The sequence below is a fragment of the Camelus ferus genome, chromosome 35 (assembly GCF_009834535.1).
Source record: "Camelus ferus isolate YT-003-E chromosome 35, BCGSAC_Cfer_1.0, whole genome shotgun sequence".
NCBI lineage: Eukaryota > Metazoa > Chordata > Mammalia > Artiodactyla > Camelidae > Camelus > Camelus ferus.
Genome location: NC_045730.1, coordinates 24,013,147 through 24,022,900, shown reverse-complemented (window position 1 = coordinate 24,022,900; position 9,754 = coordinate 24,013,147). Strand labels below are relative to the sequence as shown.

Genomic DNA, 9,754 nt, shown 5'->3' with positions numbered 1-9,754 from the left:
ATAGTAGTTAGTATCTGCAAATCTTGAACTCCCAATTTATCCCTTCCCACCCCTTTCTGCTACTGGTAACCATAAGTTTGTTTTCTGTGTCTGTGAGTCTGTTTACGTTTTGTAAATAAGTTCATTTATATATATATATATATATATATTTTTAGATTCCAGATATGAGTGATTTCATATGGTATTTTTCTTTCTCTTTCTGGCTTACTTCACTTAGAATGATGATCTCCAGGTCCATCCATGTTGCTACAAATGGCATTATTTTATTATTTTTCATGGCTGAGTAGTATACCACTGTATAAATCCATTGCAACTTCTTTATCCAGTCATCAGTTGATGGGCACTTAGGTTGTTTCCATATCTTGGCTATTGTAAATAGTGCTGCTAATTGGGGTGCATGTTTGTTTTTCAATGAAAGTTCCTTCTGGATATAGGCCCAGTAGTGGGATTGCTGGATTATATGGTAAGTCTATTTTTAGTTTTTTGAGGAATCTCCATACTATTTTTCATAGTGGCCGCACCAAACTACATTCTCACCAACAGTGTAGGAGCGTTCCCTTTTCTCCACACCCTCTCCAGCATTTCTTATCAAGCACTTTTGTGCCCAGCCTGAACAGAGATGTTCTGTTAGCACAAAATACACAAGAGATTTCAAAGAGTTAGTCTAAGGATGTAAAATATTTCATTAATATTTTTACATTGATAACATTTTCAAATAATATTATCCATATATTGCTAGAGATAATTTTAATGTGACTACTGAAAAAATTTTAATTACATATTTAGCTCACATGATATTCCTGTTGGATGGAAATAGCTTAGCTTTTTCACTTAGGTGAGTTATTATCTTTTTCTTATTGATTTATAGGAGCTCTTGATATATTGTTAATACCTCTCCGTTGACTGCTATATCTGTAGCAAAGACTTCTTCTCAATCTCAGATTTATTTTTTAACTTGAATTTGGAGTTTCTTGCCATACTAAAAGTGTAAGTTTTTAAGAATCTGTTCATTGTTTCCTTATCGCTTCCGGGTTTTGTGTCCTGCAAAGGAAATCTTTTACCATGTCCAGATTACAGAAATAACTTCCTGTATTTCTTTAAAGCCATTTATTTCTTTAATGTTTGCCCCTTTCAGGCATCTGGAATATGCATTTTTAAAAACAACTTTATTGTGGTATAATTTCTATAAAGTAAACTGCACATGTTTCAGATGTACAATTTGATGAGTCTTGATAGATGTACACACCTATGAAACCACCACCGCAATCAAAGTAGCTAACATTTCCATCACTCCCCAAGAGTCTCCCAATTTATCCCTTCCACCCTCCTCACTCCCTGGTAACTGTAAATTTGTTCTCTGTGTCTGTGAGTCTGTTTCTGTTTTGTAAATAAGTCAACAGCTTTTTATTCAGTCATAAGATAGACAATTGCACGTCCCCTTCCCCCCTGGTGTGAGCGAACTGCCTTCTTTCCCTTGTACTAGAACATTTCTGTTACAAATGAAATATTTTGAACTCTTTCTTCTACATGTTTGATTACTCCTGCACCAGAATCTCATTATTTTAAGTACTAACATTTTATAGACTGCTTCTATATTTAGGAGAGTAAGCTTTTTCAAGAGTTCATTCAGGGGTGTAGTCTTTTCTGACAAACTTCAGCAGCAGCTGGGCAATGTCGCTATAAAATCCTGTTAGATTTTTGATTGAGATTGCACCGAGTGTATAGATTACTTTAGGAGAGAACTTAACATCTGCACAATATTAAATACATCCATGTTGGAGCAAGATACACCTCTTCATTTATTCATGTCTTTTAAAATGTGAATTCTATGTCTCTTAATATATGCTTTGCTTATAATGTATTAAGCGTTTTGTTAATTATTTTATCCTGTTTGATTTTATTATTTGTTCTTGTTGCCATGGTGAAACAATGGGGTTTTTTTCTCTACATTTTATCATTAGGTTGATTTTTTATCCAAGCAACTTAACTGAACCTTCTTTGGTTTGTTAGTGTTTCACTTGACTCGCTTTGCTTTTTTAGACACACAATTATCTGATGTCCCAGGATTGGCTTCGGCTAGCTCAAGAGGGTCAGTTGTTAAGTTTTCAGGAATTTTGTGAGCTCGTTGCTAAATATAATCATTAATAAAAATTATGTAAGTTTACAGGTAAATATATTAAAAACAAAGATAATAAATGTGCAGAACTCATCATGTCCTAATTATTCTATTTATTTGTTCTCTTCTTTTCCTCCCTGGGGCTGCCTTTACTGCCCCATGGCAGCTCCTAGAGGAGCTTCGGTAAAGGAGTGGGGCAGGAGTTAGGGCGAACCCTGTCGGGGGGGGATGTGGGGCTCCTGCATCCCTCTGGGGTCTGAACCTAGAAGGCTCAGGCAGAGTCTGGCTAGCGCCTCAGTGGATGCAGTACTTTCTGGCTGGCTGGAGGTTGCTGCGCACGGCCTTCATCTCCTCAGCCTCAGGGGTCCGCACATCTTTGAGTTGCTCCTCTTTGTGCTCACTACCTGGCTTTTGAGGTGTCGGATCAGCTTCTTGGGTGCCGTGGGCAGAGAATCTTCCCAACCTCTGCTCTGTCCTCCATCACGTGCTTCTGCAGGGTAAAGGACTTCAGTTCATCCTTCTGGGGACTTCTGAGGTACCTGGGCAGGTCGTGGTTGGGGCCATTCTAGACTGGAGATTCCCCCCCTTCCTGTACCAGCATCTACAAGCTTCCTCCAAGTACCCCCAACTTGGCCAGCACCCATTGGGCCCACACCACTGAGCGGGTAGGGAAGAGTACGTCCATCTCCGGCAGCATCTCCTCCTTGGCACCACTGCCAAGTCTTGGGTGTCCCCAGCAGCAGAAGGAGGAGACCTAGTCCCTTCTTTAAGCCTTTCAGGCTGCTGCAGTTGCTCTGGGGAGATAGAAGCCTGACCTTGGACCTCAGAGCTCTGCCATTGAGGTTCTCCTTGCTCCTGGTACCACTCAGCTGCCCTGAGAGCTTCGGCATCATGTCCCCTAAGGTACCCCTTGGGATGCGAGTGAAGCCAGGCATGTAGGCCTCCATCATCTTGGTGAATGCCTCCATAGCGAAGTTCTCTTCTGATGGGTCTGATGGGCCCAGGTCCTCCAGGACCCCAAGCACGTAGGAGAAGGTGACCGCATCCAAACCCCCAAAGTCAACCTCTGGAGGCGCATCTGGACAAGGGAAGGAGGGCTGTACTGACAGTCCTCTGCTGTTCCATGCTGTCCCCTCTTCTGCTCCATTGGGTGATGATGGTCCAGCTCTCACTGACCCCCCCCCCTTTTCTGTGCTCTTAAAGTTATTTATTTCTAGTGTTTCTGTACAATGTAAGTTCTTTGTAGTAGCATGCTACCGTGCGTCTCTTCCAACATTCATAGCTTGAAAGCAACCACAATGAGAATATTTACACGATGAAAGTCAGCAGACTCTACAAATCAGGTCTTCAGGTATTGATCTGTTAATTGACCAGATTTAGCAAAGGAATGGAGGAAATGTTAATAATGGAGATTAAATTTTTAAATGTGTCACATCTGTTGTCATTACCTTGTGAATAGTACCAAAAAATTGAGGAAATACTATTGCAGTATTTAAAACCTAAGTTTCAGTTTACTCAAGAGGCAGCTCACATCACGGGCCAACAATCCTAGTTAGGACTAGTTGTCTTACTCATTAGTGGGAAGAAAAACAACTGACATTCATTTTTGGGAATGACACTCAGAGAACCCATGTCACATCTATCACCACGCTCCTGATTTTAAAGCGTGTAAATAATGTAAGTCTCTCTTCCTTTCAAAATTACATCTGATTTCATTTTTTGTGTCTATGGCATTGGTTAGGGCTCCAGAACAGTCTGGAATAATGGTAGTGTTCCTTGGCATTCTTGATTTGATCCTTATATTATTATTTCAATTTTATCATTGAGAATGATGGTGACTCTGGCTTCTGGTGGATACCTAGTTAGAATTCTGGAATTTCGTGCGAATACTTTCCGACATACTCATAGGAAACTTCTGCAGCCTGTTCTCAGTAAAATTTCCTGTTTAAAAAAAATCTTCCATTTTCTACAAATCTCTATTTTCTTTCCAAAATTTTATGACCGTATAGATTCCAGAGTCCTTGCAACATTTGGCACAATCCGAGTTAAACACAACACCTCTTTATGGCTCCTCGAAAAACTTGCCTGTCCTCATTACTTCTACCTCCTCGCCTGCCATGTCTCTTCTGCTCACTCCATTCATGCTTCTGTCCTCACCCAAACCCTGCACCACTGGAACCACTCCTGCCAAAATCCCTAGAGGCTCCGTTTTGCCAAGTCCGACGGGCAACTCTCTGTCCTCATCCCAGCCATATTGTTATCGTCTCCCTTGAGTCCCTGTCTCTTGGCATCTGGCTGGACACCATGCTCTCCTTGTCTTATTCCCACCTCACTAGCCACTGGCTTTTTAGTTTTCTTGACTTGCTTCTCTTCCTCACCCTGGCCTCTGAATGTGGGAGGTCCAGGCATGCCCTGGGCTCAGTCCTCAGCCCTCTTCTTCACCTACTTCAATGGCTTTGAGAACAAAATATTTGCCAGCAATTCCCACAGTTGTGTCTTTGCTGAACTCCTGTCTAGAGTATTGAGATGCTTACTCCTGTATCCCCGGGGCTCCTCCATCAGCATTTCCAGCTGAGCAAAGCCCACACCACACACTCAGGCCTCAGCCCCTTCCCCGCGTCCACTCCTTTTGTAATCATTCCTTTCTTAGTTAGTGGCACTGTTAGCTGTTTATACCACAACCTAACACTTCACAGCACAACCCTTTTTATTTTATTTTAAATAGATGATGTGAAAACACTAAAGACTCCACATGAAAACAACTAGAGCTGATAAACGAATTCAGCAGTGTTCTTCTCTTGTTAAAATACATCCTAAATACAGGCATGGCTCATCAGCACCATCTTCACATTTGGTCCAAACCCCACTTGCGTCTCATCTGAATGGTCTGTACTATCATTCTTCCATCTCTCATAGCAACCACAGGATGAAGGTGTATTTGAGATATAACATATAACTCTCAATATATAATGTGTATTATATATTGATATATTCATATATTATATATTTATATAATATTTTATACACTATATGTAAAATATTGGTTTATTTTAATATAAAATATTTATAATATAAAATATAAGTAAAATATAAAAATATTGATCTAATATATATTTGATACATAACATTCTCTTAGCTTCTGGGGTGCAGCATAATGATTGGCTATTTATGGATATTGCAAAATGACCGTGACACTAAGTCTAATTAAAGTCAATCACTACACATAGTTAGAATTTTTTCTTCCTGTGATGAGATCTTATAAGATCTATTCTCTTAGCAACTTAGTACACATATACGTCCTATCATTCTTTGTGCAAAAAGAGAAAAAAAAAAAAAGAAAAAAATCTTTTGCAGCATGCTGTTAAACTTAGCGGGGAAAAATTCCAGACTCTTTGGTGACTTGCTGTGTCTCCCATCTGCCCCTCCAGTCTCATCCCACATCACCCTCTGCCTAAGTCATCCTGCTTTCTCTCCACTAAGTTCCTTGTGGTCCCTGAAACATACTGAGCTTGTTCTGGCCTCCAGGTTTTACACTTGCTGGTTTCTCTACATGGAATACTCTTCCTGTCAAGTTGTTGTGTCTCTGGCTTCTTCTCCTCAGAGAGCTTTTTTCTAACCACCTTTTCCAAATAACGACTGTCTATCACCCCTTGCTTATTTCCCCATTGCCCTCAACAGCATCTGAAATTACAGTATTGATTGATAAGTTTAATATGTTTATCGCCTGAGCTTTTCTGTTGGAATATAAGCTCCATAAAAGTAGAAAACTCATTTGCTTTATGCCCTGGTATGTTTCTGGGTCCTAGGACAGTGCCTTATATACAGAGGGACTCAATAAATGTTTGTTGAATGAATGAAGGAATAAAAAAATAAATGATGCATTTGATTACAAAGTACAGATAACTTAAATAGGCTTAAGTAAATAAAATAATATATATGTTCAAGTACTTGAGAAGTCCAAAGGTAGATGTACTAAAACTTCAGGCTCCCCTGGATCCAGGGGTTCACATATCATCACTAGGTCCCCGTCTTGCCAGCTCTTGGCCAGGTATTCCTCAGTTTTAGACAGAGGCCCCTTCATGGCAGCAAGATGCTGGCTGCATCTCTGAGCTTCCCTCTTCTAGTTGACAATCACAGGAGAAAACAGAGCTTTTCTCTCCGGAGCAGAGTCACAAAGTCCTAGAATTGAGTCTCATTAGGTCTGACAGCACCATGTGCCCCTCCCTAAACCAAACCCTGTTGCCTAGAAATGTGATGCTCTGAACTGAGGGCTTGGCAAGTGCAGCCCATGGACCAAATCTCATCTGCTTTCTGTTTTTATAAATAAAGTTTTATTGGCAAACACCATACAATTCAATTTATTTTGCCTATAGCAGTTTTGGCGCAAAATGGCAGAGTTGAGGATTTGAACAGAGATCATTTGGCACGTAAAGACTAAAACATCTACTATCTGATGCCCACTATAGAAAATGTGTGCCAGTCCTTCTTCTAATTGGCCAGGACGTGACTGACCGAGCCCCAACGACTAGACTGACCAGGCTCATCTTCTGTTTTGCTCAGCTGTTGCTGTGTATCAAACCACAGCAACACTTTATGGCTTAAAACAATGATTTCTCATGATTTGTGGGTTGGTTTATTTTGTTTTTACTCTAGTTTTAGTTTTTATGTGTACCTGCTCTCATTTGTGCTTGATCAGACTTTTAAAAGCTTTGCTGTTTGGGCGCCTTTTTAAAGGGAACAGCTTTTGGTTTTATTGTTCAAAAGTACTTTTAAAAACTCTCGTGTCAGATAAAAAAGGCTGATATTAATAAGCTTTTATAATTATATGAGTTGAACATTTAGTTAATATATTTTCCAATATTCTGGGTTTTCTAATAATGAATTAAGACTATGAGTATCCCTCTGAGTATCACTTTGACTACTTCCATAGGTTTTTATATACAGGATTCCTGTTTTAATGTATCTTTAAATATCCCATAGTTCCACTTGCTTTCTACCATTCCAGACATCCTCATGGTTTCTCATTTTCTGATGTTACCATTTGCCTTTTACTTTTGGTGTTTGGGATTTATCTTTTTGTGGTACCCAGTCTCCAAGATAGCCCGCTACGATCTCCTTGTCCTAGTATTCACATCCTCGTGTGGTCCTCTCCCACATTGTGCCAAAGTTAGTCTGTGTGACTAATATAAGATGGCAGCAATAATGCCATGTGACTTCTGAGGCTAGGTCATAAAAGACATGGTGGCTTCCACCTTGCCCTCTCTCACCTGGGTCACTCGTGCAGAGGGAAGCCAGGTGCCATGTTGGGAGGACACTCAGGCGGCCCCATGTAGAGGCCCACTTGGTGAGGAACTGAGGCTTCCTGCCAACAGCCATGAGCGTGAGCGTGGCAATAAATCCTCCCGGTCCAGTCAAGTCTTCAGATGACCGAAGCCCCACCAGCCCTGACATCTGGACTACAACCTCATGAGAGATCTGAGGCTGGAAACTCCCAGTTAAACTGCTCCCTAAGTCCCACCCAAACTGTGGGACTCAAAAAACGTTTGTTGCTTTAAGCCCCCAGGTTCGCTACACCACAATAAATAACTAACGTAATTTTAAAATACGTTTTACCTCATAGATAGATTTTGGAAAGGAGCAAGAGAAAGTGCATGTGCTCCGTCTGTCTGGAACCATCTCTCTCCTGGAACCATCCCACTTTCTCCTGCACTTAAAATATTTCCTAGCACCGGGGTTCAAGGTATTTGGACAAAACGTTTACAGTCATAAAGAGAAAAAGTTTGAGAGGAATAGATGTCCACAAAGGGAAAATATTAGAATTGCACAAAGTATTTTTAACTACCGTAGATGAGTATATGGTTTGTCTCCGAACAAACAAACATCCACATTTTAACATACACACTGAGGGTGATGGGAAAGAACATCTATGTGAACACGTTGCTTGGCAACCAGAGAAAAGGAAACAAAACATCAGCTTCAATCAGACGCCACCGCCATCATCTCATCCTGGAGTCAATTGTTGTGGTGAACAGTTGAGTGTTCAGAGGGGGAAACCCCAGCCAAGTGTGTTCTCTTCTGTTTTACCTAGATCAAGCTTTTCTTATGTTTTGTATTTTGAACTGGAGCTTTCACTCCAACGCCTCTACTTCAGTTGTTCTAAAACTTTAAGAACTCTTTCTCCTTCATTTTTCTTTCTTCACTCCTTCCTGGTGACCTCCCCCCACCTCTTCTGTCACCCTCATTCCCTCCACCCCCCAACATACACGCAAGTTTCTCCCAGCCCAAATTCTATTCGCATATCTGAGTTCAGGTGTCTGGGGGAACCCTCTGCTTTTCCTTCGTTTCTAGATAGACTTAACAAAAGTCAGTTCCAGGGGCTTTGCCCTTATCATTCTATAAAACATGTCTACATGGGTCTCTTTTCAAATGGAAACTGTTTCTTTGAAAATGCTTGAAAAAAATTACATTCTGCAAAAGGAGATTAAAGTTGTTTGTACTGCCAAATTGTTAGCAGACTTTAGTTACCTTATTTCCTGTGTTGTTGTACTTTCACAGATGTATAAGGTCGCATAACAGAGCATCGCAGAACTGCATGTAACCTTTTCCTGTTCCTTCACAGCGATTGATTTACTCCAGCTGAAAATTTATGATGTGTGTGCTAAACAGGATTATATAATTGCATTACTCAGGAATTAGAACAACACATTTCAGAATACTGGAATTTTCACACATGGTGTTACATTAAGTAGAATTCTCACAATGCCACAGCCGTAACCTCTGCAGCCAGACAGGAATGAGTTCAAATCCTGGATGTGGGTATCAGCTGTTGGACATTTGGTGTGGTAGTTAATCTCTCTCTGCCCCAGTTTCCTCTTCTGTAAAAAGCAAATGATAATATGTACCACACAGAGTAATTTGAAGGTTAAATGTGGTAAGAGATTATTAAATATATGCTACAATTTATGTGCTCAATAATGTTGATTTTGTATATACACATGACATACTGTGATAGTTTTCTAGCTCTAGTAATCCTAACAGGCTTATGCTACTGATATTCTAAATTATTATTTAGGTTATAAAATGTGTCCAAACTGCCAAACATAATAAAACTGTAAAGCAGTAACTTTAAAACTCCCATGCTTCAAAATTTTTTAAATGATATCCTTTCCATTTTAATTGACATCATAAATCACTTAAATGGAGTGAGGTTGGAAAAGGGTTAGGACAGTACTTAGGGAATGGATGGGAATAGAAATAAGTGTGTCAAGATAAACCACTTGTAATTTATTAATAAGACACACACACAGACACAACATTGAAGAAACTGGCATGCGTGTCTCTCAAATATTACCTCAGTTGCTTAAGACTCAGTGCTAATGAAACCAAGATTTGCAGGTCACTTAATTTCTGTAAGAATAAAAACTCCCCAGTGTCTTTGAGTAGTTGGAAAGGGAACTCAAGGGAAGAGCAGTTGGAGTAACCCAAACCGGTGCCATAGCTGAATAAACAGGGAGAGTGGCCATTCGATTAGCAGTGAGTCAGTAGCTCATACTCCCTTATAGAGGGCAGAACATATAATTTTTGAATGTCTAAAGCATGGAATTAGTGTCTGTGACCTCCGTAATACCAAGAGATGAA

The 9,754-nt window shown here is 40.2% G+C and overlaps 1 pseudogene; it reads right to left on the bottom strand.

The window, feature by feature from the left end:
* Positions 1 to 2,347: 2,347 nt before the first annotated feature.
* On the bottom strand, positions 2,348 to 3,241 carry LOC102514677 (annotated as a pseudogene).
* Positions 3,242 to 9,754: the final 6,513 nt, after the last annotated feature.